The sequence below is a fragment of the Neolamprologus multifasciatus genome, chromosome 9, assembly GCF_963576455.1.
Source record: "Neolamprologus multifasciatus chromosome 9, fNeoMul1.2, whole genome shotgun sequence".
NCBI lineage: Eukaryota > Metazoa > Chordata > Actinopteri > Cichliformes > Cichlidae > Neolamprologus > Neolamprologus multifasciatus.
The window spans coordinates 16,460,258-16,483,172 of record NC_140447.1 but is presented as its reverse complement, the minus strand read 5'-3'; the positions used below and the strand labels follow the sequence as shown (position 1 = coordinate 16,483,172).

The following is a 22,915-nucleotide window of genomic DNA, read 5'->3' as shown; positions in this document are numbered from 1 at the left end:
GCTTATTAATCAGTTTAGTTGATTGATAAACTAAATCTAAAGCATTACCCTGCTTTATTGTGTATTCTAAATGGCACCATCATGTACAAAATGAACAAAGTGTTTGACGAAATGAGATGTGAAAACAGCTGTTAATACTGTAAACTGATTAAGAAGGTGTTCAGTGTTGTCATATATAATTTGAGTAGTAGACCTTTTTCCCCCAATAGACATCTATTTGCACTTACTACACACCACAAGTCGCCACTGCTGACTAATAGAAAGAATGTGTCATGTAATGCTGTGCTGCAGACAGGTTTTGGACCCAATATGCTCAACTCAGGAGGCAGGATGTGAAATCACTTTCACTTTATTTGCAGGTAACTTGCAAAAGATAACAAAATAAACACAGAGCAAGATTAGAGCAGAACACGGGGAGACCAAAGAGTAGAGGGGTACATAGCAGGAGTCATGAGGGACAATGTGACAAAGAATACACACAAACAAAGGGTTTAAATACAGGTGCAAAGTGTAGACACCTGGGGCACACAGTTAAAGAAAAGCTAAATGAGACAGGGGAAGCAAAATAGAAAATAATGTAAACAAGATGAGGGACTCTCAAAATAAAACAGGATGTAATACACACACTGAGATCCACGCTAAAAATTGTGGCAATAACTAAAGGCTATTACCATCTGATATATAGAGATGGCACGATACCACTTTTTTATGTTCGATACCGATATCATAAATTTGGATATCGGCCGATACCGATATGAATCCGATATAGTGTTTTTTAATCAATAAAACTGTTTTTTTTAAATATCTTGCTGCATTTTGTATAAGTTCAAACTCAAGTTTAAAAATCCCCACTAAAGCTATTCTGTTATACCTGTATGCAAAAAATACACTGCACCCAAAATATTTCATAGTTCAGCAATACTGATCAATCTAATAAACTTAAACCTACTCCATCCTCCCTATTCTGGTATTTTAAAGAGTAAGCAACCAAACTAATAGGGTTTCAAACTCCCAGAAAAAAAAAAGAAAAAAAAAAGGGAACCACCCCCCACCTCATGATGCTTCATCGACATAATCAACTTTAATTTGATGCAGTGTGAAAAAAAATGCACAGAAATCAATTATTTTTCTACAATATTTAAATAGATTCAACATCTTTCTTCAACAGAATTGCAGACTGCACAGATGGTACCTTCCCAAAGGAAAAAGTCCTATAGCTTACTAGGGTATATTAGACTTAATAGTTACTATATACATTAATGGACTTCTATACATTTTACATCAGATGAAATCTTTGGGTGTAAGATTCAGATAATTATTTATTAAAAGCTAGACATTTTAAATGAGAATAAGAATGAAAAGTATGTCTTTGCCTTTGCCCTGTTAATGCTCTATCGGCCCCCCTGGCTAAACTTTGCTAGATCCGCCAATGCACAGTTACCAGCCGTCAGCTACTTAGAAAAGGATCCTGGTGTAGAAAGTAAATAAATTCTAACAACAGCTTATCAAGCTTAACAGAAAAGCCTCCACAGAAAAGCTCGATCAGCTGATCATTAATCAGTTTCACGATTGAAGTAGCAGCAGGAGAGAGAGAGAAGCAGTCGCTGCATATATCGGTTGTTAAGCTTAATGTGGGAATGCTTTACAGACATTCAGAGATGAACTTACACACTTGCTTTACTTCTCTCTGGGATAACCTTCTTGGAGATGAAATGCTGGTTTGGTAGCGAGGCTCTGAATGCTCAACTAGACCTCTGACAGGTCCCTCACGCCACAGCCGCTCTATCACGTGATGCATACTGCTCCGATGTGCTACGGTTATGAACCGAGTTATGCCATGTCGCAAGTTTTGTGAGGTGCTTTTTTGATATTTACTGGATCGGATTACATTTTTTATTTCTCTCCGATATCCGATCCAGTAATTTAGGTCAGTATCGACAAATACCAATACGTAATATCGGATCGGTCCATCTCTACTTATATATACAGTCTTTTTAAAGTATCAAATTATCAGTGTTGTTTGACAGTACGGTGGTGCCATATTATAATTTATTTTGGCCTTTTTCAGCTTTATTTGATAGACACGGTGAAGAAAGGACAGGAAAGTGGAGGCAGAGAGAAAGGGGAAGATATGAGGTAAAGGGCCGCAGGCTGGACTCGAACCTGGGCCGGCTAGCCCCAGCCGCACGGCACGTGGTCGTTGGTCAACGCACCGAGCCAAACTGGTGCCCATGCCATAGTATAATTTTAATGTTGTCGTAAAAATGCGTGATTTCATGCTATCACTACTACAGAATTCCCATGGGTTCACGCACACACCAATCAGACAAGCTCAGACAGATCTGACTGCCAGAGTCTCGAGTCAATGAAGATTTTGTATAAAAGGAGCTACTTCAACATCCTCCAACAAAACACAATGCTTTGCAAAATATGCAAAACAATCCTGCTAAAGGTGGAATTTGCAAACTTGTATCACCACTTGAGACAAAAACACACCGTTGGAGAACAGTCAGGCTATGAAGGCATGCAAGGAGGAGAAACAAGCAACCCTTGCTTAACCCTTGTTACAACATCCCAGTTACTCTGAACTCTAATAAGTTAACAGTACTTAAAAAAGTTTAGCAAACAAATGACCATAAAACTCAGCACGGTTTACTTAAGACAGCTAAGATAGGACAACTTGTTTATTGTCACAATACACAATACACAATACAGCTACATTTAGTTTCTCTAACTTGCCCTAAGTTGCCCTAACTTAGCTGTCTCACGTAAAATGTTTCTTTTAATGCAGGCTAAGGTCAAGTTAGCTTAGTTCATGTTAAACTAAATTATTAGACAGTTATAGCTTTATAAATTTCCTGGAAAGACACTACCTATGCTACTTTCGTGCTTGCGTTTATGCTGTGTCACTGGATACATGACTCTGTCACTACTGTTGCCCTTTAAAGCTGTTGCTGCTGCTGTTACCTTTTGGCAAAATATTCACACTTCAAATTAAGCAGTCTGTCATGAAAGATGGCAAATGTCTGTCATTTTATTAGCATTTTGTCTGCAAACAGTAATCATAGATAAAACAGTATTTTGTTTTCTATATCATCAAAATATTGTCTATACTGTAAACAGTGGGATAATTTGGAGGATATATTGCTCACCCCTACTGGACAGCACCAAATATGTAAAAGTCTAAAGTTAAAGCAAATGCTAATGCAAGTGTATGGGCACACGGTAAAACAACAGTTGCCTTGTAAATTTAAATAACCCTCCAACCGCATTTAAAGCAACCTGCTAGCTGCGGTCCAGGCTCCCGTTGCCTAGGTAACCCTCTAATTTACCACTCCCTCATAGGTCAATAAATGTTATGCTTTGCTCTCATTTGTAGTTTTTTAATCTATTGCCTTGAAGCTAGTACTGTTCGATAGGAAAAATCTTATAAGTAAACAGGGCCGGTATTGCCAATATCACTATTGATACTTTTAACTTATTAACTTACTTATTAACTTAACTTATATAGGGGAGAGCAGTGTGAGTAATTGTAACTTGGTACAGGATGAAAAGCACTTGGATCTCCCTCTGTTATCTACTTTGTACAAAATATAGTCCTAAACATGGTTTACCCTTAGTAAACACAGTATTATCAAATGAATATCAACACAACAAACTGATTTGCTAGTTTGTTCTGTTTAAAGGTCAAAAAACAACCTAGTTATAGCCGATCTGAGCCCACTAGCTAACACATTAAATTGTATTTAATTAACCAGCACAAATGAATATGATTGAGGGGTTTTAGGCATTCATATACTCAACCTGTTTCAGACAGTATTTTAGTCCTTCAACTGCTGCGTGACCACATGCACCTACACTTTCACACAATGGCAGGCTGATATATCATATCGCCTGCTCACTTAAGTTTGCACATTGGATGCTGATATTTCAGCTAGCGAGTGGCTCCTCTACCTTTGAGGATCACTGGAGTCGTGCTTCAGCTCTCCCACTGCTCGCACACGCTCCCCGCCAGGCCCATCTGCAAGTTCATCCCCACCTCCCCCAAGCCCCTCTACTTGCATCAGGCGTGCCCGTGAATCGCCTCGCTCACTCTTTCCTTAAGTGCATCTCAGACTTTTGCCAGCCCTCTGCATCACACTTCAAAACACACACACACACACACGCACACACACCGGAGGGACAGGAGAGAGGAAAAGAGGTCAGTGGGTCTCCTCAAACACAAAGAACCTCTCGAGGAGCACTGACTAGTTTACACTGCACTCAATTACCTGTATTTGATTATTGACTTCTCTGATGTTTAGCTTGTACAAGTGCTGTTGGTAGAAGACACTGTTGCCTCAGATCCCCTTGCTTTCAGCTCTCCTACCTCTTCTTTTCATTCCTCCAATTTTTCTCACCTTTTCCTCATTTTCACCTTTCAACATATCATTATTACCTAGCAACAGCCATCCATGTTTCTCTCTCTTCGGCCATTTTCATGTGATTCGTACAGCTTCTTTTCATTTATCTCCCTCACGTGCCATCTTGAACAACTGGCACATAATCTGGCAGACACTCGAGGAGTTCGCTCAATATAGAAATATAAAAAGAAAACACATCATAGACGTGACGTAAACAGTCTCTAAAATATTCCTTGCGTACATATTTTCCTTCTTCATAGACAATAAAATTGCACACTGTAGTTATTATTATGTCATAGTGTTGCTTACAAAGTAAGTGCTTCTTAAACCACGCTGATTCAAATGGTTGAATGCACTCAAGAACCTTTATGTATCAGGGTTTGCCTCACAGAGCTACACAACATAATGAGCCGGCTCAGCCATGTTTAGTCTATTGCAAATATGCCTTTCTCTAGAGTTTACTGAGGATTTCCATGGTTTACAGATTTTGGCTTAAGAGTATATAGTAAAAAGGTGGATAAAACCTGGTTTAAAAAAGGGAATAGGCGCTATAGCTTAAAAAAAAGAGAGCTGTGTATGCTTTACCATCTGCCAGTAGTATACTGTCAGTGCTGGTGATAATTTGTGAAATAAATTACTTTAGATTTGCACAAACACCTTCTTTTTCACTTTTACTGAGTTCATTAATTTTATTAAGTTACCATCTCTCGGCCAGCAGGTCCTTTACTGTGAAGCACCTTAATCTAGGAAGCCTATAGACCCTGTCCACACGTATGTAGCGTAAAGCTGGCATGCTCTTGACTTTTTTTATGCAGTTGGAGATGATTTTCAAATCAATGGTTGTGTTGACAGGAAATGAGAAAATCCCTGTTTATAAAACACTGATGTACATGTGGATGTAGACCCAATGACCTCTGCTGAGCCTTCTGTGTACTGGCAACATGTGAGGGACTGATCACAACTGTTCAAATGGCCACTGAATCATTGTACTTGTCATCTTATCACATGAGCATTACATGTAAATCACAACACACGACGTCGGAAGTAATAAGCAAGTTTTATGAAAATCATATGCTCAAGTGAGAAAACTATAAGATATTATATTGTCTATGTGCTAAACAACTGGTTTGATAGAAGAACAAAGGAAGTATTTCTTAAAGATTCATACTATGTACATGCAGCTGACAGTATGTAAAAGTACTGAGCTAAAATAGCCCCGAGTCATAAAAACAGTCCAGTAAGATGTGCTCTCCTCTAATGAGGGTTCCATCCACGTTTTGCTGAAACTGTTAATATCATTTTATAGTTATTTTCAAAGAATATAATTTATGTTTCTATTGAATTGCAACACGTTTCTAGTCCTATTTTTCCCCAGCCATCATTTTATCAGAGATTAAAAGGGTAACTGACTAAAACCTCCCCGCTTTTTTTATAAACCAACAAGGCTCGAAAATAGAGACTCAAAAATGACCAAGCAACACCTCTAAAAAACAGTTTTACAAACACTGAACATTATAACCTTTGGGAAGGTATGATTTATTGCAGGTCTCTTGGATACGACTGCACAAGCTGCAACCTAATCTTTCACCCAAACCTTGTTTTAGCTTTCTTCCTGTGCCGTTTTTCTGGAGTCTTAATCATACCCGCTATAAAAACAGAAGAAAGTAATTTTTGTGTATTACAATTTTGAGGTTCTTCCCTTAAAAACACAGTACACGGTCTAATGAGCCAAGCCAAGAAAGCAGAATTGCAATCACTGTGACCTAGAGTAGTCTCATTATTATTTAGACAACATTCTAGGGATTATAGTTCAACATTTGTCATTTTAAATGGACTGAAAAACTTGTGTCCAAGCTGAAATTAAAATTAGCTTTCTTTTTTTATGAACAGATGTCGTTTCTGTAGCCAGATTTCTTTTATTAGTATTTAGTTACAGTGATCTGCTCCTCGTGGTACCTGATCAGTATCAACTTTAGTTGGATAATTCATACCTTTACCTTTTATGATTGGCTGTGGAAATCATTCAAACAACTCTTCTCTCTACATCTTCAAACTTCACTGTTGGTTGGAGTCTCTGCTCGGGCTAGTTCCATTTCCTCAGTACATATTTGTTCCCAATGTCAGATCATAAAGGTTTTTAAACATTATGTCTGTTTCATTTTGGAAATGACAGAACGTAAGAAAGAAATTAAGACAGTTTGAAAGAATCAGGAAAATAGTTTAAACTTTTATTGTTCCTGAAATGTTGTTGTGTTCCTTCACTTGTAACATATGTCAGTATTTGTGTGACTGTGGAAACGTACTCTTCTAATGGATTTTGTGGAGGATTGTAGTACCCCAAAAAAGTTAATCTTACAGATGAACAGAATCAACTTTTTGGGATTTCCTTACCTGGATGATTGAGCATGCATCAAAAGGACAGCAGTAGTCATTTGCTGATAATCAAATGCACTTCAGTGATGAATCATCAGCAAGTGTGACAGAAGTTTTGCCAGGTTGCTGGCCTTGAGCATTTAGATATATGGTAAAGGCCACGATCTTCCAAGAGCTCATGCTACATCTTAGTCTCTACAGACCTTAGTTAGCATGTTAAATGTTAACATATAATTAGAAGACGGCTGAACAAGTGTGGGTTGCATGCAAGGATGGCAGGAGAAAGCCTCTTCTCTCTAGAAATAACAGGAAGATGGATTAGGTTTTTAAAGATGCATCTGCACAAGCCAAGCCACAAACACCTCATACCAACTGTCGAGCACGGTGATGAAGGAGTGATGATTTAGGCTTGTTTTGCACTCCCAGGACTTGGGAATCATGCAGCCATTGAGTCCACCACGAATGCCTCTGAGTACCAAAGTACTCTAGAAGTACTCAATTGGGTCATGATCACAAGCACAGCAGCAAATCTCCAACAGAATCGCTGGATAAGAAAATAATTCAGGTGTTGTAATGGCCCAAAGTCCAGACCTCAACTTTATGGAAATGCTGTGACAGAATGTTAAGAGACCTGTACATAAATAAATATCTGCAAAGCTCAATGAAAGAAAAGTGGGCTAAACGTCCTCCACAAAGATGTGAGAGAACTGATAACGTTGAAAAGATGTCAGCTGCTTCAGCTTTTTGCTACTAAAGGTGGTTCTACAAAAAACTCTTTTTAGCAGAGCAGCAGAGTTCTGAGAAAACCCTCTTTTCCACATGATTGCATGTAATAAATACATGTGATCCGTCTTTGCTTTCCATAGAATTTTTATGTCTTACTGGAGTATTATTATGTCTGCTTTGACATCTTATATTGTGTAAAGTTTTCCTTTGCCTCTTCCTTTTAGACAATTTCCCAAGCTTAAATTCTCTTAAATTCACCCTTTTGTTCTCTGAGACTGCTGAGCCCTGATTATACATAGTTTCTTGTTTTTTAATGCTTTCACAATGTCATCTCCGAAGACTGAACATGCAGCTATTCAGGGGTGTGAATGCTGTAAGAGTGTCAGCGCTTCTAAAACTTCATGCAAATAGAAAAATATATCTGAATATAGTGCAAAAACGTATACAAAAGGGAGATGTTACAGTTGCACATTAAGGTTACTGAACCTTTAATGTCGCCCTTCATGTTTTTTGGGAAAACTACACATTCTACGGAAAGACAACACATTTAAAACCACACATTTAACTCATATCACAGACAAAATAAATGATTGGCAACCCTAGTCAGACATAAATATGATTTAAATTGGAACCCAGAACTCATTCACACGATTCCTGCAAATTTCATTCTTCTTAATATGCTATTTTGCGATAAGTAAAGGGTAGGGAAAATGTAGAACATCTCCTTGCTCATGAATTATAATCTATTTGACAGCCGCACAGTGACACAGACGATGCTGTGAATGTGCCAGATCCACTGAATATTTTTATACCGAGTGAAACTGTATTGCTGAAGCATTAGATGGCAGTTTGTATCCCATGCTTTATTAAAATCCTGCAAAATGGAGGTTAAAAAAAAGAGCCATGCATCCTGTGATGAAAGAAGTGAAACTATACTTCAACTTGGAGTAAAATGGTTCTTTATCTATTATTCATCAGCGCACTGAGGTATGTTTATTGAAATGATTTTCACTATTTTTGGTTTGGGGTTCTTTTTTCATCTCTCCACCTTCAGCTAAGCATCGGCTGTGAAGTCTATCTGATGCTGCTTGTCGTTACCTATCACTGCGAGTTCGCATGGTCTCGCCTCACCTCGGAGGTAAGGAGCAAAGTTCACCTAATTAGCTTCAAACCCAGCTGAGCTCCCCTCTGACAGGGGTGTGGTGCCATCACAGATACAATATCACCATATTCTGTAGTAGAGAGAGAAAAAAAAAAGCCACAATCGCACATCACATGCCTGACAGACCAGGCACCCATAGGCTTCCACCCCTACCCTTGCTTTTTCTCGTCTTCTCCACCCTCTGTGTGTCTTACTGTCTGTCACTCTGTCACTCCCTTTCTCCCCTCCGAACCCCCTTCTTACTTCCTTTTCCTCCCTCTCTTCTTGTCACCTGCCTTCACCACCTACACAGCAGTCGGCTGTACATAGCAGCTCCAAGATAACACCAGAGCCCGGACAGCCAGACACCTCATTTATCAGCTCATACTCTGCTTGTTCGCTGTAAAGCCACAGCAATCCTGCAACAGGCTACTTGATCAGCTTACGCTAATTAGGGAAAGGAATATGTTTTGGAGAGCTCATTACAAAAAAAAAAAACCCAACAAAAATGTTTTGGCTTCCACACAAACATACAAAATGGTGCAAGTTTATAGAAAAGAGCGATTTACTCGAGTTTTAATTCCTCCACATGGTAAAGTGATTCACCAGTGCGTCACGTCCTCACAGTTATAATAAAGAAAAACCAATGCATCACTCCGCTTTTGATTTCTCATTTAAATGCCACATGGATGGTGGAAACTATAAGGATGAAAATCGTGTAATGCAATTTCTATTCCCTCCCTCACAATACTCTCTTGATATTAAAATTAAGCCAGTTATTAGTTATTAGGGAGATTGGCAGGATGTCTGCATGGCGTTCTCTATCAGTATGCAAATCTTCCGGTTCTGAGGACCCATGGTGTCATTACTGTAACCTCTTATGTAAAGAGTGTTACCTGCGTGAAGAGCAGCCAGTTGTGTTGGATGGTCCTCTTTCTATGGAATAATAAAGTTGGGTGGCTGAGCAATTACTGGCAATAATATGTGTGAAAATATTGTGCAGTGCACAAATCCACCTCTGCAATTTGTGGCCGAATTGGCACAGATACAAATCCACACGATGTCGTTCTCTTGCTTGCTGCAGCTACTTGCTACCTTTAAAGTGCCTTTTGTGGTTCTATTTCATGAGCTTTATTAAAGGTTTACTTAAATTGTCAGACTTCATAAATCAATCACGACCCTCATTAAGGTCTCCCATTTGATCTCAGATACACCTCTTTTGATTGTGCCTGTGCCCAGACAAGCGGTCGAGAAAATGGATTGATGGACATGAATGTTTCTTGGTTTCAGACTCTACGCAGATCATAAACAGCGCATAGAGACAGATCATGTGACAGGACAGAGAGCAGTTTCACAGCGGACCACTTAACTAGTCCGGTTTATTGAGAGCGATCACTTCATTTTTCTGGTTAAGTAAAAGTCTGAAAGCTCATCAGTGGATTAATGCTATTAGCTAATGAGCTAAAACAACAAGCACCCAGAGCTGCAAACTCATTGGTTTTTATTTTAGAACACACTAAACTAAGACCTACACTGGCCACTTTGTTAGGTACATTTGTTCATCTGCTCGTTGATGCAAATAATTATTAATCAACCAATCACACGATAGCAACCTGGTGTATTTAAGCATGTAGACATAGTCATAATAACCTGGTGAAATTCACACCGAACATCACAATGAAGACGAAAGGTGATTAAAGTGACTTCGACTGTGCATAGTTACCGATAGTATTTCATAAACTGATATGCAGTGAGCGACAGTTACTCTGGGCTAAAATCTGAATACACAGCACATTGAGACCTTATCTAGCAGCAGAAGACCACATCGAGTGCCCCTTCTGTCAGTGAAGAACGTGAAACTAAGGCTTCACATCTTCTATGAAGAATTTCAATTGGTATGAAGATTGAAGGACGTTGTCTGGTTCAATCAATATTGATTTCTGGTGTGACACTGGTAGGGCCAGGAAAACCTCAGAAACTACGGATCCATCCAGCCTTGTATCAACAGTTCAGTCCAACTATTTTCTTGAACATGAAAACTATACTCAAATGCTTCACAGTCATCAGATGTTAATCCTGTACAGCAGCTTCAGGATGCGGTGGTATGGGAGATTGGCATCATGGGTTATGCAGCACATGTGTGATGCTGACAAGTCAATGTGGACCAAAAACTCAGAGAAGGGTTTCAGCTTCCAGGAACAATTAAGGAGGTCCAACCCAGTACTAGCAAGGTGTGCCTAATAAAGTGGCCAATTAATGTATATGAGTTGACTCTGCCTAAATGAATAGTATTACTGAACTTAAAATTGAACTGGAAAACAGTAGCACACCCTTTTGTTCTGGAGTTCTTAATTTCTTAATTCTTAGATTTTATACACATCATGATGTGGCTTTTAAAGTTTTTGACCTTTAACACAAAAGCAGTGATGCTGCTGTATGGTTTCTCCACCTGATAGCATTAAATACCCTGCTTTTTACATAACTTGCACCACCTTTTCATGTTCAGCCTTTTATTTTGGTGGTTTGATTGTTTTGGGTTGCAAAATGCCTGGGTGTTAAAATGCAGTCACACATTTTATGCTCGATTCCATTAGGCGCTAATGTTAATGTGGCTGTGTTAAATAGATGTTTACATAAGGTGAAGCCAAGCTCATAGTGAAGCTAACCCAAAATCAGCCACGGTATATTTAATCATACATAATGGCTGGCACACCGGTTAAACAGAATCAACCTGCATCAGCCACACACTCGGCTGATTTTTTACTCGGCACTCTCACTCATTTGAGTTAACTTCTCCCACATTCTCAGGCCCACCCTCTGCTGCACCTCCTTGTCCATCCATCCATCTGATTGACAGGTTATGAGCCAATCCCGGCACAAATGACTCTGAAACACCAGGAATCCAAACCAGCTGGGTTCAATCAATCTCACTTAAACTATTCTCCATCGCAGCTACGCTGCCTAATACTGAGACAGCAGAGAGGGCAGTTCCACTGTAATGTTATCAAATCGCTTCTGAAGCGCTGGGGCGATCACTCTCCTGCAGATTAAAGGGGAAGAGGAGGGTAAAAGGGATTTGTGTGTGAAGGGGGGAGGAGGAAAAACAGAGGAGTAATTGTGCCTTTTATTTCTGCGTTTTAGGTTGTGAAAGCAATCGTGAACAGGGTGAGAAAAAAAGGGTAGATACAGTGTCAGACATCAGTTAGGTATGAGAAGAAAGTCATAATAGCAGCTAGACTTCTGTTAAAAGGGGCGATAAAATTGAACCGACACAGCCATCTGTGTTTGGGCCAGGGAAAACGTGGCAAGTAGAAACCCCTGAGGCTTATGTCATGACAAACTCTGCTATGAGGACAAACACTTGTAAAGAATCGTTCGGACTCTATTGACAGTGCTTCCTCTGCTGAGGGTGCGCGCCCTTCGTTCTAGGTCTGATGTCATGGGGAAAGTAAATTTATCCACAAACCCTCAGTGGTGAACAAGTGAACTTTCATTATTGCAGATTCTGTCGACCCACAAATAACTTCACTCAAGAGACAGAATGATTGATACTCTTCATCATCTCTGCCTCCCTCCTCAGCCCCCCTAATTCAATTCCAAATAACTGCAAAGCTGTGTCACCCATACCAAGGAACTCACCAACACAGCAATGCTATTGATCCACAAACACCACAGAACCTTATGCATTTTTCCACATCGAATGAAAGAGCGAGAGAAGGAGAAAAAACAGACCCCCATCCTTGCGATAGCTCCTCAGAGCTCAAAAAAGAAAGGATTGTAATAAGTCCACTGTTGCACCTAAGGAAAAAATGAGCACATGTGTAATGTGTATTTCACATTTCACAGAGGAAACATCATCCTAGATAAATGTTCTTAATTTTAGTCTCTCATTATAATTAATCAAACTGCAAGCACACACACACACACAGAATCCCAGCCTTCATTTCACTGTCCTTTTCCCGAGGTTACTACCAGTCAGCATCCTTCTCCACTCCTGAATAGTCATCATTTTTCTAGCCACAGCGGTATAATCGGCCCCGATCGGGAAGCCCCCGGACTCTGAATGAAGCACTTTTTATGCAGAAAAGCCCAACAGCTACAGTACTCTCATCTTTCTGTTTTCAGCAGGGAAGGGGGTGAGCTACAGCCGAACAGCACGACGGTGTTGATGGTTTCTCGCAGACCCTCAAGTGTGTGTACATTTCAGCAGGGCTTCAAATTTATCACATCAAAGACACAGCAAATTGCTACATAATTCAGTTTAGAAAAAAAATCTGCCAAGACTGCAAAAAACAAAAAAAAAAAGGTAAAGGGGAAGAAAATAATGTCTAAATGTTCCAAGAAAATGGAGCGTTTATTGCACATTATTCGAGGTATTTTTGTTCTTGAGAAGAAAAGTTTTTAGTGTTTAAAAGCACATTTTTTCCCCCTGCGTTGACCACCTGATTTCATCTGCTGCTCAGCAGAGATGACAGTTCCCACGATGCTTTGCTCGAACAGCTTAGCTCAGCAACCGGGAAAAACCAAGCCAAGACTCCAAAGACACACCCAGGAATACAACATCTGGCTTAGTCTCAGTTTCCTTATCTGTCCCATCGTATTCATCCACACAGACGCTCGCCCCACAATTTAGACTTTGTTTTTGGATTCTATCTCCCCTGATGTTAGGGTACAAACTTAGTTTATGATGGAGCTGCATGTGATTTAATATCACCGGATGATATAATGCATTTAACAATGCACCCGGGTAAATATTATCAGTGAGGAATGGCTCATAAAGTGGCATCAGTCTGCGGTAGGGATGCACAAGTGTGAGATTACGTGACGTCAGAGATGAGTAACTGACCTGATTAGACCACTTTGATAAACACTGAGAGGATTGTCTCTCACGCTCACCTCCTCTCTCTACCTCGCGTTGCCTTGCTCGTTAACTGCCTGAATGGCGCTGTGTCTGAACATTTGCTTGTATTTGAAATCATCCCCACCTTCACACAGATTGAATTAATGCCAGAGGAAGAAAATAGCCCGATAAAAACAACAGATGCACTGCATTTTTATACAGTCCCTGTGGAATCATCTAATTTCTAACCTCTGTGTTTGTACATCCCACCATCTCTTAATGCCCCTAACATACTGTAGGATGAGGGTGAATCTAAATGAAAAATACATTATTCATATTCCCACAGAGCCACAGAGGGTGGCTGCCATGCCAGGATGCCTCACCCATGCCCAGAAAGGCAAAGAAAGACAAAGCCCGCCCACACAATTTATTATCAGTTTTATTGATTTTCCCTCGTTTGGGGGTGGGATGTCTGGCAACTATATTGTACCCAGAATCTGTTTTTTACGCTTTCAAAATAAGTTATGTGTAGCAAGTCAAAAGTCTGACTTAGTCAGACAATGTTTTTCCACCTTTTCTTTTAAAAGGATGCGCTTGAATAACAATGAGGAAGAAAGGATGATGGCGAGGAGTGAAATTTAAAAACTGGAGTAGAGAAACAAAAGAGAGAAAAACCCAAAACAAAACACAACCTCCTTCTCCCGTCACGGTATGATTTATGGCTCAGCTGGAGAATTACATGCAATGATTCAGCATGTTGATCAAGAGTTTGTACAACGGTGTGATCCAGAAATATTGCATCCAAACCCACAACAGACAGCAACGCAGATCAATTACTCCGCAGCTCCACATTGTGCATTCTGCCGTTCTACCTGCGGCTCCAGCCTATAGCCTCACTACATCACAGGATAATCATCCCACCGCTCTCTGCAACGTGCAACTCGAATGTGGATTCTTGTCTGACACACTTTAGCAGCTTTTACTGCCCCGAAAAACAAACAAACAGAAAATCAATCGTGCACATTTCTTAGTGACACCTCAGATGAGAAGAGAGGGGAGTTCAGAATTTCTCAACCCCTCTGTTACATTTCAATATCGCTGTGTGATTCATAGGAAAGAGCCACCACGAAGACATGTAAATTATTAAGTAGTGACTTGGTCAGGCTGTGCTGTAGCTACAGAATGAGCAATTACTTTTTTCCCTCCTGGGACGGGAGGCCGTTTATGGTTTTGGGTCAAAGGGGAAGACAACCTCCACAGGGCAAAGTAGAATCAAATCCCTCAATTACTGATCTATCATTTACAGCTCAGGCTGAAACAAAATGGGGAAGCCTCTGTATGGATAGTCTGCTGTTACACAGAGTAGACATGAACAACCTGCATAGGCAAAATCTACACTATATTTTGGGGGTGTGAAACGCAAAGCCCGAGTGCCAGAATCAGGCTGCCAAAGACCGAATCTGGCCTGTTTTTGTTTTTTCGGGGGGGTTCTGCATTTTATACAGCAGCATTTTCATAGTGTGCTAAAAACTGAGATTTACTCTTGAATTAAGACTTATTTCTATATCAAATGTGATTAAATGTGTAGTTAAATATCTTTACAGGAAACAGGAAATTCACTGGATCGGCCCACTTAAGATAAAAGTGGGCACAATGTAAAATGGGTTTAACGTTCCAGCTATAGACTATATATGAAAGATGGATGTGTTCACTGTGACATTTCCCATCAGTTCATCAGGACTTTTTTAAGCCCAAATCTGAGAATTTAAGCCATAAATGACCATATTTGGACAAAAGGAAGCATTTTAGAGTTAGCTAAGTGTTAGCTAGAAGTGTTAGCTAAGTTTAACCTAACACTAACCAGCTTGGTTGTACTGTAGACTGTATGGACACATCACAGCTACACAGATGATTAGCGTTTACATACTAGATTATCACTCACCAAAACTGGAGCACAGACTTTAGTACAGCTGCTCTTTTGATACAGTTAACTTCAAAGTAATCAATATTATTGGCAGTTTAATGTGTGGGAAAAAATGCTAAAGACGCCATTATGTCAGTACTTTTACAGTAGTATACACAAGTATTTACACATCTATATATGCTTATAGTTTTCTTGAGGTTTCTTAATTAGTTATTTATTTTTAAAAATCTTTTTGAAGCCTTTGGTTGAGAGACTCAGCACAGCTGATTCCAGGAAGGAGCTTGAAAAGGTCATTTGTTCATCCCTCGTGAGTGAGGTGGATGGAGAGGAATGACATTTATATTTGGGCAGGTTAAAGGAAGATGGCTGATTTTAGAAAAGTAAGATATCCACATAATACATAAAAACATGTCTTCAGTGATTAATTTTGAATTGGTGTTGTTTTCTGAACGCCAACAGAATTTGAAGATCATTTGGTAAAAAGCTAGTGTTCATATTCTCACCCCGTTCCCACTCTTAGAATAACAAACCCAGAAAAAAAAGACATCTTCATTGTCAGTGGCTTTGAATTGGAATTGCAGACACAGCTACAATATTTGCTTAAAATGGCTGGAAAGTAATGCAGACATATGGTGCAATTTAATCCACCTTGTTATAAGCAAACCTTGTAAGATCTGGCATCTGTTTCTTTAATAGGCTTAAGGAGGAAAGACCTTGCCCCAACCATATCCACCCACTGTCCTCCACTAACCTCAGGTGTTTTGTGCATGTCAATGTGTCTGCAGCAACAACAACCCGCTCCCTTAATCAGAAGCAAATCTTGTTTTCAATAATTAGCTGACAGACAAAAGGGAGAGAAACCTCATTTTCCGACAAGACTCAACTCTGCTGCAAAATCAATATAATGAATGTCTAATGGCAAGCCTGTTTGCTTCCACCAGGAAGACGTTAATGCAGAATTAAACACATGTCAGACCTATCGCATGTTCTTGTTCCCACTTTAAATTCACATCAGCTGTAAGAATTCTCACTAATAAACAATGTGAGCTAAATGATGTGCCGTAAACAATTTACAAAATGAGTGCTATGAATCTTCTCACTTTCAAGTACTTTGTTAAATGTAAATCTTAAAAGTTACAATACTGGGAAATCTTGGCTTACAAATGCCACTGAGTTCAGTTTATTTCACCGAACCTTCCTTGTCTCCGATTGTGATCGCTTGCATAACTTTTACAGACGTGAATGCTTTTCTTTACTTTTCTTTGTCCCTGTTTAGTTGTGTGTGTTTTTTCTCTCCCATTCAGCTCTACGGTATCTCCAGCACTTCTGCCCACAATGATAGCGCTGAGTGGAGATAACATGCGGTGACAGAAACCCCTGGAATCCGGTGTGTGAGACGGATCATAAATGCTCACGCATCGTTGGGGGATATCAACCCCTGATAATGCAGTCATCTCACAGCGTGCTGACAGGAATGAATTGAGCCTGGAGACGACATCCTGGAAAAGCAATAGTGATAAAGAACTAATTAAAGATGGTAAAAGGTGAATATGATTTTGGGGATCTGTCAGTAATTGGTCACATGAAAGATACTGGCAGGGTGCAGACGTTGCCGCTGCTCTCCCTTATTAGGCTTTTATGTGAAAATTAATGTATTTCAACCTGGTGCTCAGGTGCTGGAGGGCTGTGCCATGGCCTCCTTGCCCCTCACAAGGTGGGAGATACACAGAGCTGTTAGGAAGCTTCCTCTCAACAGTTTTAATTCAAAGCCACAGCTGAAAGAGACAAAGACTTAATTTAGAGGAAATTGGTTCTACAACACACAGGTGGGGGAAGAAAACTAGTAAACAAAATGTAGTCAAAGACACCTTTTTAGTTTCTGTCTGACAGTTTGAAGTTAGTATGAAGCTGCACATTGAATGGCCAGCCCATTCTCATCCCCGGGGTGTTAAATACTGCCACTTTGTTGGTTTCTCAAAGCCAATAGTGTCTTATAGGTATAGATAGGAGAGGGTTCTGGGAATACTCAGACACATATCCCAACTTCTGAAATATGCAAACTTTACCTTTGGATCGCATTTAAATGCACAGGTAGGTGCAGACTTTTAAAGCTGAGCTGCAATCTTGTCCTAAATCTAACCAAGTAGTTCTCTTTTTCTGCCTAAAATCAATCTGCAGCTAATGTAGTCGATAAAAACAAAGCCACAGTAGACACAAACCACAGTCTCCTGAAAAAACTGCATGTTTAGGCACCAAAACTATAACTAACTATAAGTTTGCCTTTTGGGTTAAAGTAAAACTAAATGTGAACCATAATTTACAAAGGCCTGTCATACTGTTCATTATCAAAAATCAATCAGTGGTTACCATAAAATGTTTGTGCAAAAAACAAAAGTAACAATTTAAGTATCAAAATCTGACGGATTTAATTCGGGAAGGCAAATTTCTCTGTTCATTTTTGCCTAAAGAGTTCTGCAGTCTTAATCTCACAGGAGAGGTGAGTGAAAAGAGACCTGAAAATAATTGTGTTGACTTAAAAAAAGCGTTTGAAATCCAGACATCTAAAAGTATTTGTAGTAAACATTACAAAACTGTTAAAACAGACTTCCATAATCTGACTGGCTGATATTCAAGTTACCCTAATTGTTCACATTATTACAGTGGAACCCCGACTTACAAAATAAATTCGTTCCCGAGGGTCTTTCGTAAGTCGAAGATTTTCGTAAGTCCCCACCCATCGCGCCTTTTGAGTGAATGATAGGCTATAGCAGTGTTGCCAACTCCTCAGTAGGGAAAATCACTATTGGTTGTCCTAAAAGTCGCTAAATGATGTCATCGCCTAATTTGAATAATTGGCCATGCTAATGTAATTGTAACCTACGTTGTTGGAGAGAGAAATAACATCGTGGAAGAGACATAAAGTGAGTAAAAAAACGTCCTAAATGCATTTAGAATTTATTTAGAACTACAAATTAAATTTCTTTTAGCAATTATTGTTTTTTAATGTCACAATTCCAACCCTGATCCTTTACCCGGGCTTGGACCGACAAAAGTGACCCGAAATTGGCACTCTGGGAGAGTTACTTTGTGTGTGTGTGTGTGTTTATTAGTAGTTTTAAAACTTGTGATCCACAAAACAGCATAACAGTAAAATAAGATCTGACTGCGTTACAGTCAGTGCGGGAGCAGCGGCTTCACTCATGCGCGATTCATTTGCAGTTTGAACGCATAGGTGTGAACATCTCCTGCCCTGATAGCAGCTGGGGGAGGACTATCCTCCGCCCGTGAGTGCTTTGGCACGGGTGCACCGTGCCAAAGCACCGCTGCTTGTTGAGAGTAAGAGCGATACGCGCTTTCACGTCAAAAAGTCGACATAAATAAGTCTCCAATAACACCAGAAAGTGTCGCCAGATTTGTCGCTTTTTAGAAAAAAAGTCGCTAAGAGGGTCTGAAAACTCGCTAAATATAGCGACAAAGTCGCTAAGTTGGCAACACTGGGCTATAGGCTAATCGCTGACTGCAGCAACAATACATTGTTCAAGTGGAACAGCAAAGCGCAAGTACGAAAGCCAAGGGGGTTGTCACGTGATTCAGAAGGCATTGTGGGCTCAGCCAATCAGAGCCAGCAGATTTTGTTACGCGGGCACTTTGCCGTACCACGGGCAGAAATATTGCCGTTAAGTGCCTTCGTAACTTTTTTCGTTAAATGGGGTATTCCTAAGTCGGGGTTCCACTGTATTTGCATATTAAGCAGCATTAAGGTGCCAGTAGTGGCAACACAGTAACACTTTCTTCGGACATAAGGATCATGCACGCTGATATTTCTTGTCTTTGTATCAATATCTGAGAAACACAGTATATGGAGCTGGCTCGACGTTGGCCCTAAAGATTCTGTATGTGCTGTATATAAAGCAATGGCTGTGCTGTATAGCTGATTGAAATTCACCAGTGATAGCAGAAATTTTGAGCATCACACTGCAGCAGCATGAAAGTCTCCAATATAAAAATCTATTGCCTAATTAACTGTCTTACTTGAATTAATGAAGTGGGTTGAAAAATATTCTTTAAAGGGGTAGAGCGGCCTTCAGACTTGAAAAGAATAACGTGTGCTTATTTTTTCTCAGACATATTTTTCCTCATATTTATCAAGTTCCATTGTTCTTAAGATCTACCAATCAGGGAAAAAGATATTTTGTTAAACCATAAGAGCAGGCCGTTCAGCCCGACTGCGTTTCAGTAAACTCTTAGGAATATGTACACTGACTCTCTCTCCATAGATAAAATCAAGACCAGAGTAAATGTGGAACCTTTTTTAATACCAAACAGGGCTATTGCTCAGACTATTACAGCTAATGGCAGCTTTTATGGGTTTGTGAAATGCCTTGAAGTCTTATTAGCTTCCCGGCAAATTTTCCATCCTGTGGTTTAGTTTTACTCCTCACTGGCCAAGACACAGATAGTAAGTTTACAAAGTTCCAGCGAATTCATTTATTGTTTAATCCCTCCCCGAGGAGACAGGTGTCAGCCCGGATCTTATCGGCTCTTGCATAATGAGAAAAAATGATGGAGCTGGGTTGGATCCTGCAAAGGTCACCCGATCACACCCTCTTACAGAAACAAATGGAATTAATGAAAGCTGTTTGTTTGGACCCCTTCTCTATGTTGCACACCTTCAGTCCCTCATTATTCTCTCTTCTTCCCTGTCCTCATCACACACACCGCATTCACTTTCAGTGTCTCACCTCACCAGATCGCCTAACTGTGCAACTTTTACAATCGCATCCAGCACATTGCGCTATCTATAAGCTGTTTCAGCAGTGTCTCATTCCCAGCTGAGGTTCATAAAATCATTTTAATAAAGTTAGACATCATCTTCGAAGGGACAAAAAATAAAATCAACCGCTTTTGTATACCAGGGAGAAAAAAAAAGATAACAATAAAACGTACCCCAGAAACGGAACATGATTGGATTATTTCCTGCAAATGTATTCTCACAGTGGGGTAAGATATTGCAGCCTCTAATATAAACAAGAATTCGGCAAAGTTTGAACTGCTGGGTGGAAAAACTGCAGATGGGTAAAGAACAAAGGTAGCAAACAGCTTTTAGGCAGTGGAGAGGGCATGTCATCTCAAACAATGTATTTCCTGCCTGGAGTTTTTCATCTAATCTAGTGTATTCTTAAAGGTGTAGCAAACAAGACCGAGAGAAGTGCCTGACATGGATAGTGAGCACATCAGGGTCGGTGTAGCATGGAGACTCACAATTCAGTGCTTATCGAATTTCCCTCTGGTCCAGCATGAAAGGAATGTACACCTAGCGTAGCGTGAGTTTTTCTTAGCATGTGGTAGCCTTCCTCCACAGATCAAAAGATTGTGTCCTAACTCAGACAGAGGGACAGAGAGAAGCCTCGAGGCCATGCCACCCTCAAGCTGTTTGCCAGATAGGGAATCAGATGTGGAGGTTTCCTCAATGGGCTCTGCACTGTTATCACCCGTGCACAATGAATATGTTGTCATACAGAGGATTATTTCAGCTGAAAGAGGGAGAGTAGCTGAGTGAAGGTTTTTTTTTACCGGATTTTTACAAAAGATTTAGAAAAAAGGAGAAAGCCTAACGACTCTAAAGAGTTGATACATCCAGTCGATATTCTGGGATTTCACTTGGGGGGGTCTTCTGCCGTTGTGTTTTGCACTACTGACTCACAGTGTGTGTACGGAACACTGCTAAGTTTAGACTTGTGTATGTTTTCTTCACAAACGAATCTAGTTCGTAATTGGCAGATGCAAGGGGTGAAATATTGACTGTGTTTGTGCGTGCGTGCAAATGTTGCTGCGTGTCAGTGTGTGTGCGTGCGTGTGCGTGCGTGTGTGTGTGTGTGTTTGTTTTTTTGGCTGCTATCCTGGTTTCATCTCAGTGTGCTACCAAGGAGACGTAAGCCACTTCCATCTGCCTCATGTTCCAAGTTTCTTTGTGTTCCTAATAAAAGACAGGAAGTTGAGTTTAAATCAAATTTCTATCACCACACCGATCGCTAATTAAAGGATAGTGACGAGAAGAGAAAAGAAGGGAACTTTCTCTCAACTTCACTGACTGACAAATTATGGCAGAACAGACCAGAACACCTGACTGTAAACTGACTACTGTACACAAACTGTGCAACAGATGTGTCTTGTAAAAACCAACGTGAACTAATATTGAGATATTTTCTTTTCTTATATGCGTGTGCTCTGAGGGAGCACACAAATATAAGCTGTTAGAAATATACGTGCATTTGGAGTTTACAATATTGCACACAATAAAAATGCATTTAACCTCCTAAGACCTGAACTCTTCCACGGCATGGATTTTTAATTTCTCTTTGATATTTGGGCATATTGGGACCCGATGAATGTAAAAACAAAGAATTACCAGATTTTTCTTTCTACCTTATTTTTGTTTTTAGGAAAAATAAGAGCCACATATGAGGATATTCATTTAAAATTTTGATAGAACAGTAGCAGCATAATGTCCTCGTAAGTGGATATCAGGCCCTTGTAGAGCAAAATTAAGTATTTTGGTCTAAATAACCCAAAATGTGATGTCCACATATGTGGACGCCCTTCCTAGGAGGTTAAAATTTAGTAATTAACATTCCTAATCCTTAAACTTTTTATTGCAGTGTTTTTTAACTAGGACAAACAAATATATATATTAAGATGAAAAAGAACATTTTTAGACATTTTAGTGACAGAGAGAAAAAAACATTATTGTGTGACACGTCCTGTTTTTCACATCAGAAACTGGATCTATACTTGATGTATTGCTGAACATATGCTTATGAAACATCTCGCAAAACAAGTTGAAGTAAACAAATTCTTTGTTAGTCAAACTTTAGCCCCACTGAGCAGTTTGGTAGACTTTAGTGAAGGCTAAACTGGTTTACAGTTTCAATAGTACACCAGTACACAGCAGACATAGTGCTTATTATCAATGTTAGGTTAAATCAAGGTCAGCAAAGATAAATCATTGCATTTAAACTGATGTTGATTGGATTCCATCATTGAATTCTACCTTCTATACTAGCTTTTCAGTATTTTTGGCTTGCAAAGTCAGCCATCCAGGTCACCAAATCTGTGTATAATTTGAATTCAGTTGGCTAAATCCACAAAGAGCAGCACAGATCAGCTGACCACAGCCTAAATTAAATTATGTTACTCATTTCTTATTTGTAAGTAATTGTGATCCCCATGATGCACTGCACCTGATCTTAGGGTTCTGTCACCTACCAAATTCCACTTTAACCCCTGTTTACAAGTCCTATGCTTAAATGACTTGGATACAGATACAGAGGCAGTTTCACCTTGGTGGTTTTTGAGAGCCAGGCTACATTTCATCAGACAATGGATGTATACATACAGATGTATATATATTTATTTAATTATTTTCAACTAATTCATGAATTAAGGCACTTCTAAAGGCACAAAAGAGTCAAATCTGATAGTAGGATAGTGTACTTAATAATATGTCC

The 22,915-nt window shown here is 39.7% G+C and overlaps 1 long non-coding RNA gene across 1 annotated transcript; it reads right to left on the bottom strand.

Annotated features, from left to right (window-relative positions):
- Window positions 1-171: 171 nt before the first annotated feature.
- LOC146511319 (uncharacterized) lies at window positions 172-18,175 on the bottom strand. The gene is made up of 3 exons (XR_014876153.1): window positions 18,085-18,175; window positions 17,070-17,182; window positions 172-16,906 (listed from the first exon to the last, which is right to left on the bottom strand). It is a non-coding gene; the product is annotated as an uncharacterized LOC146511319 (long non-coding RNA).
- Window positions 18,176-22,915: the final 4,740 nt, after the last annotated feature.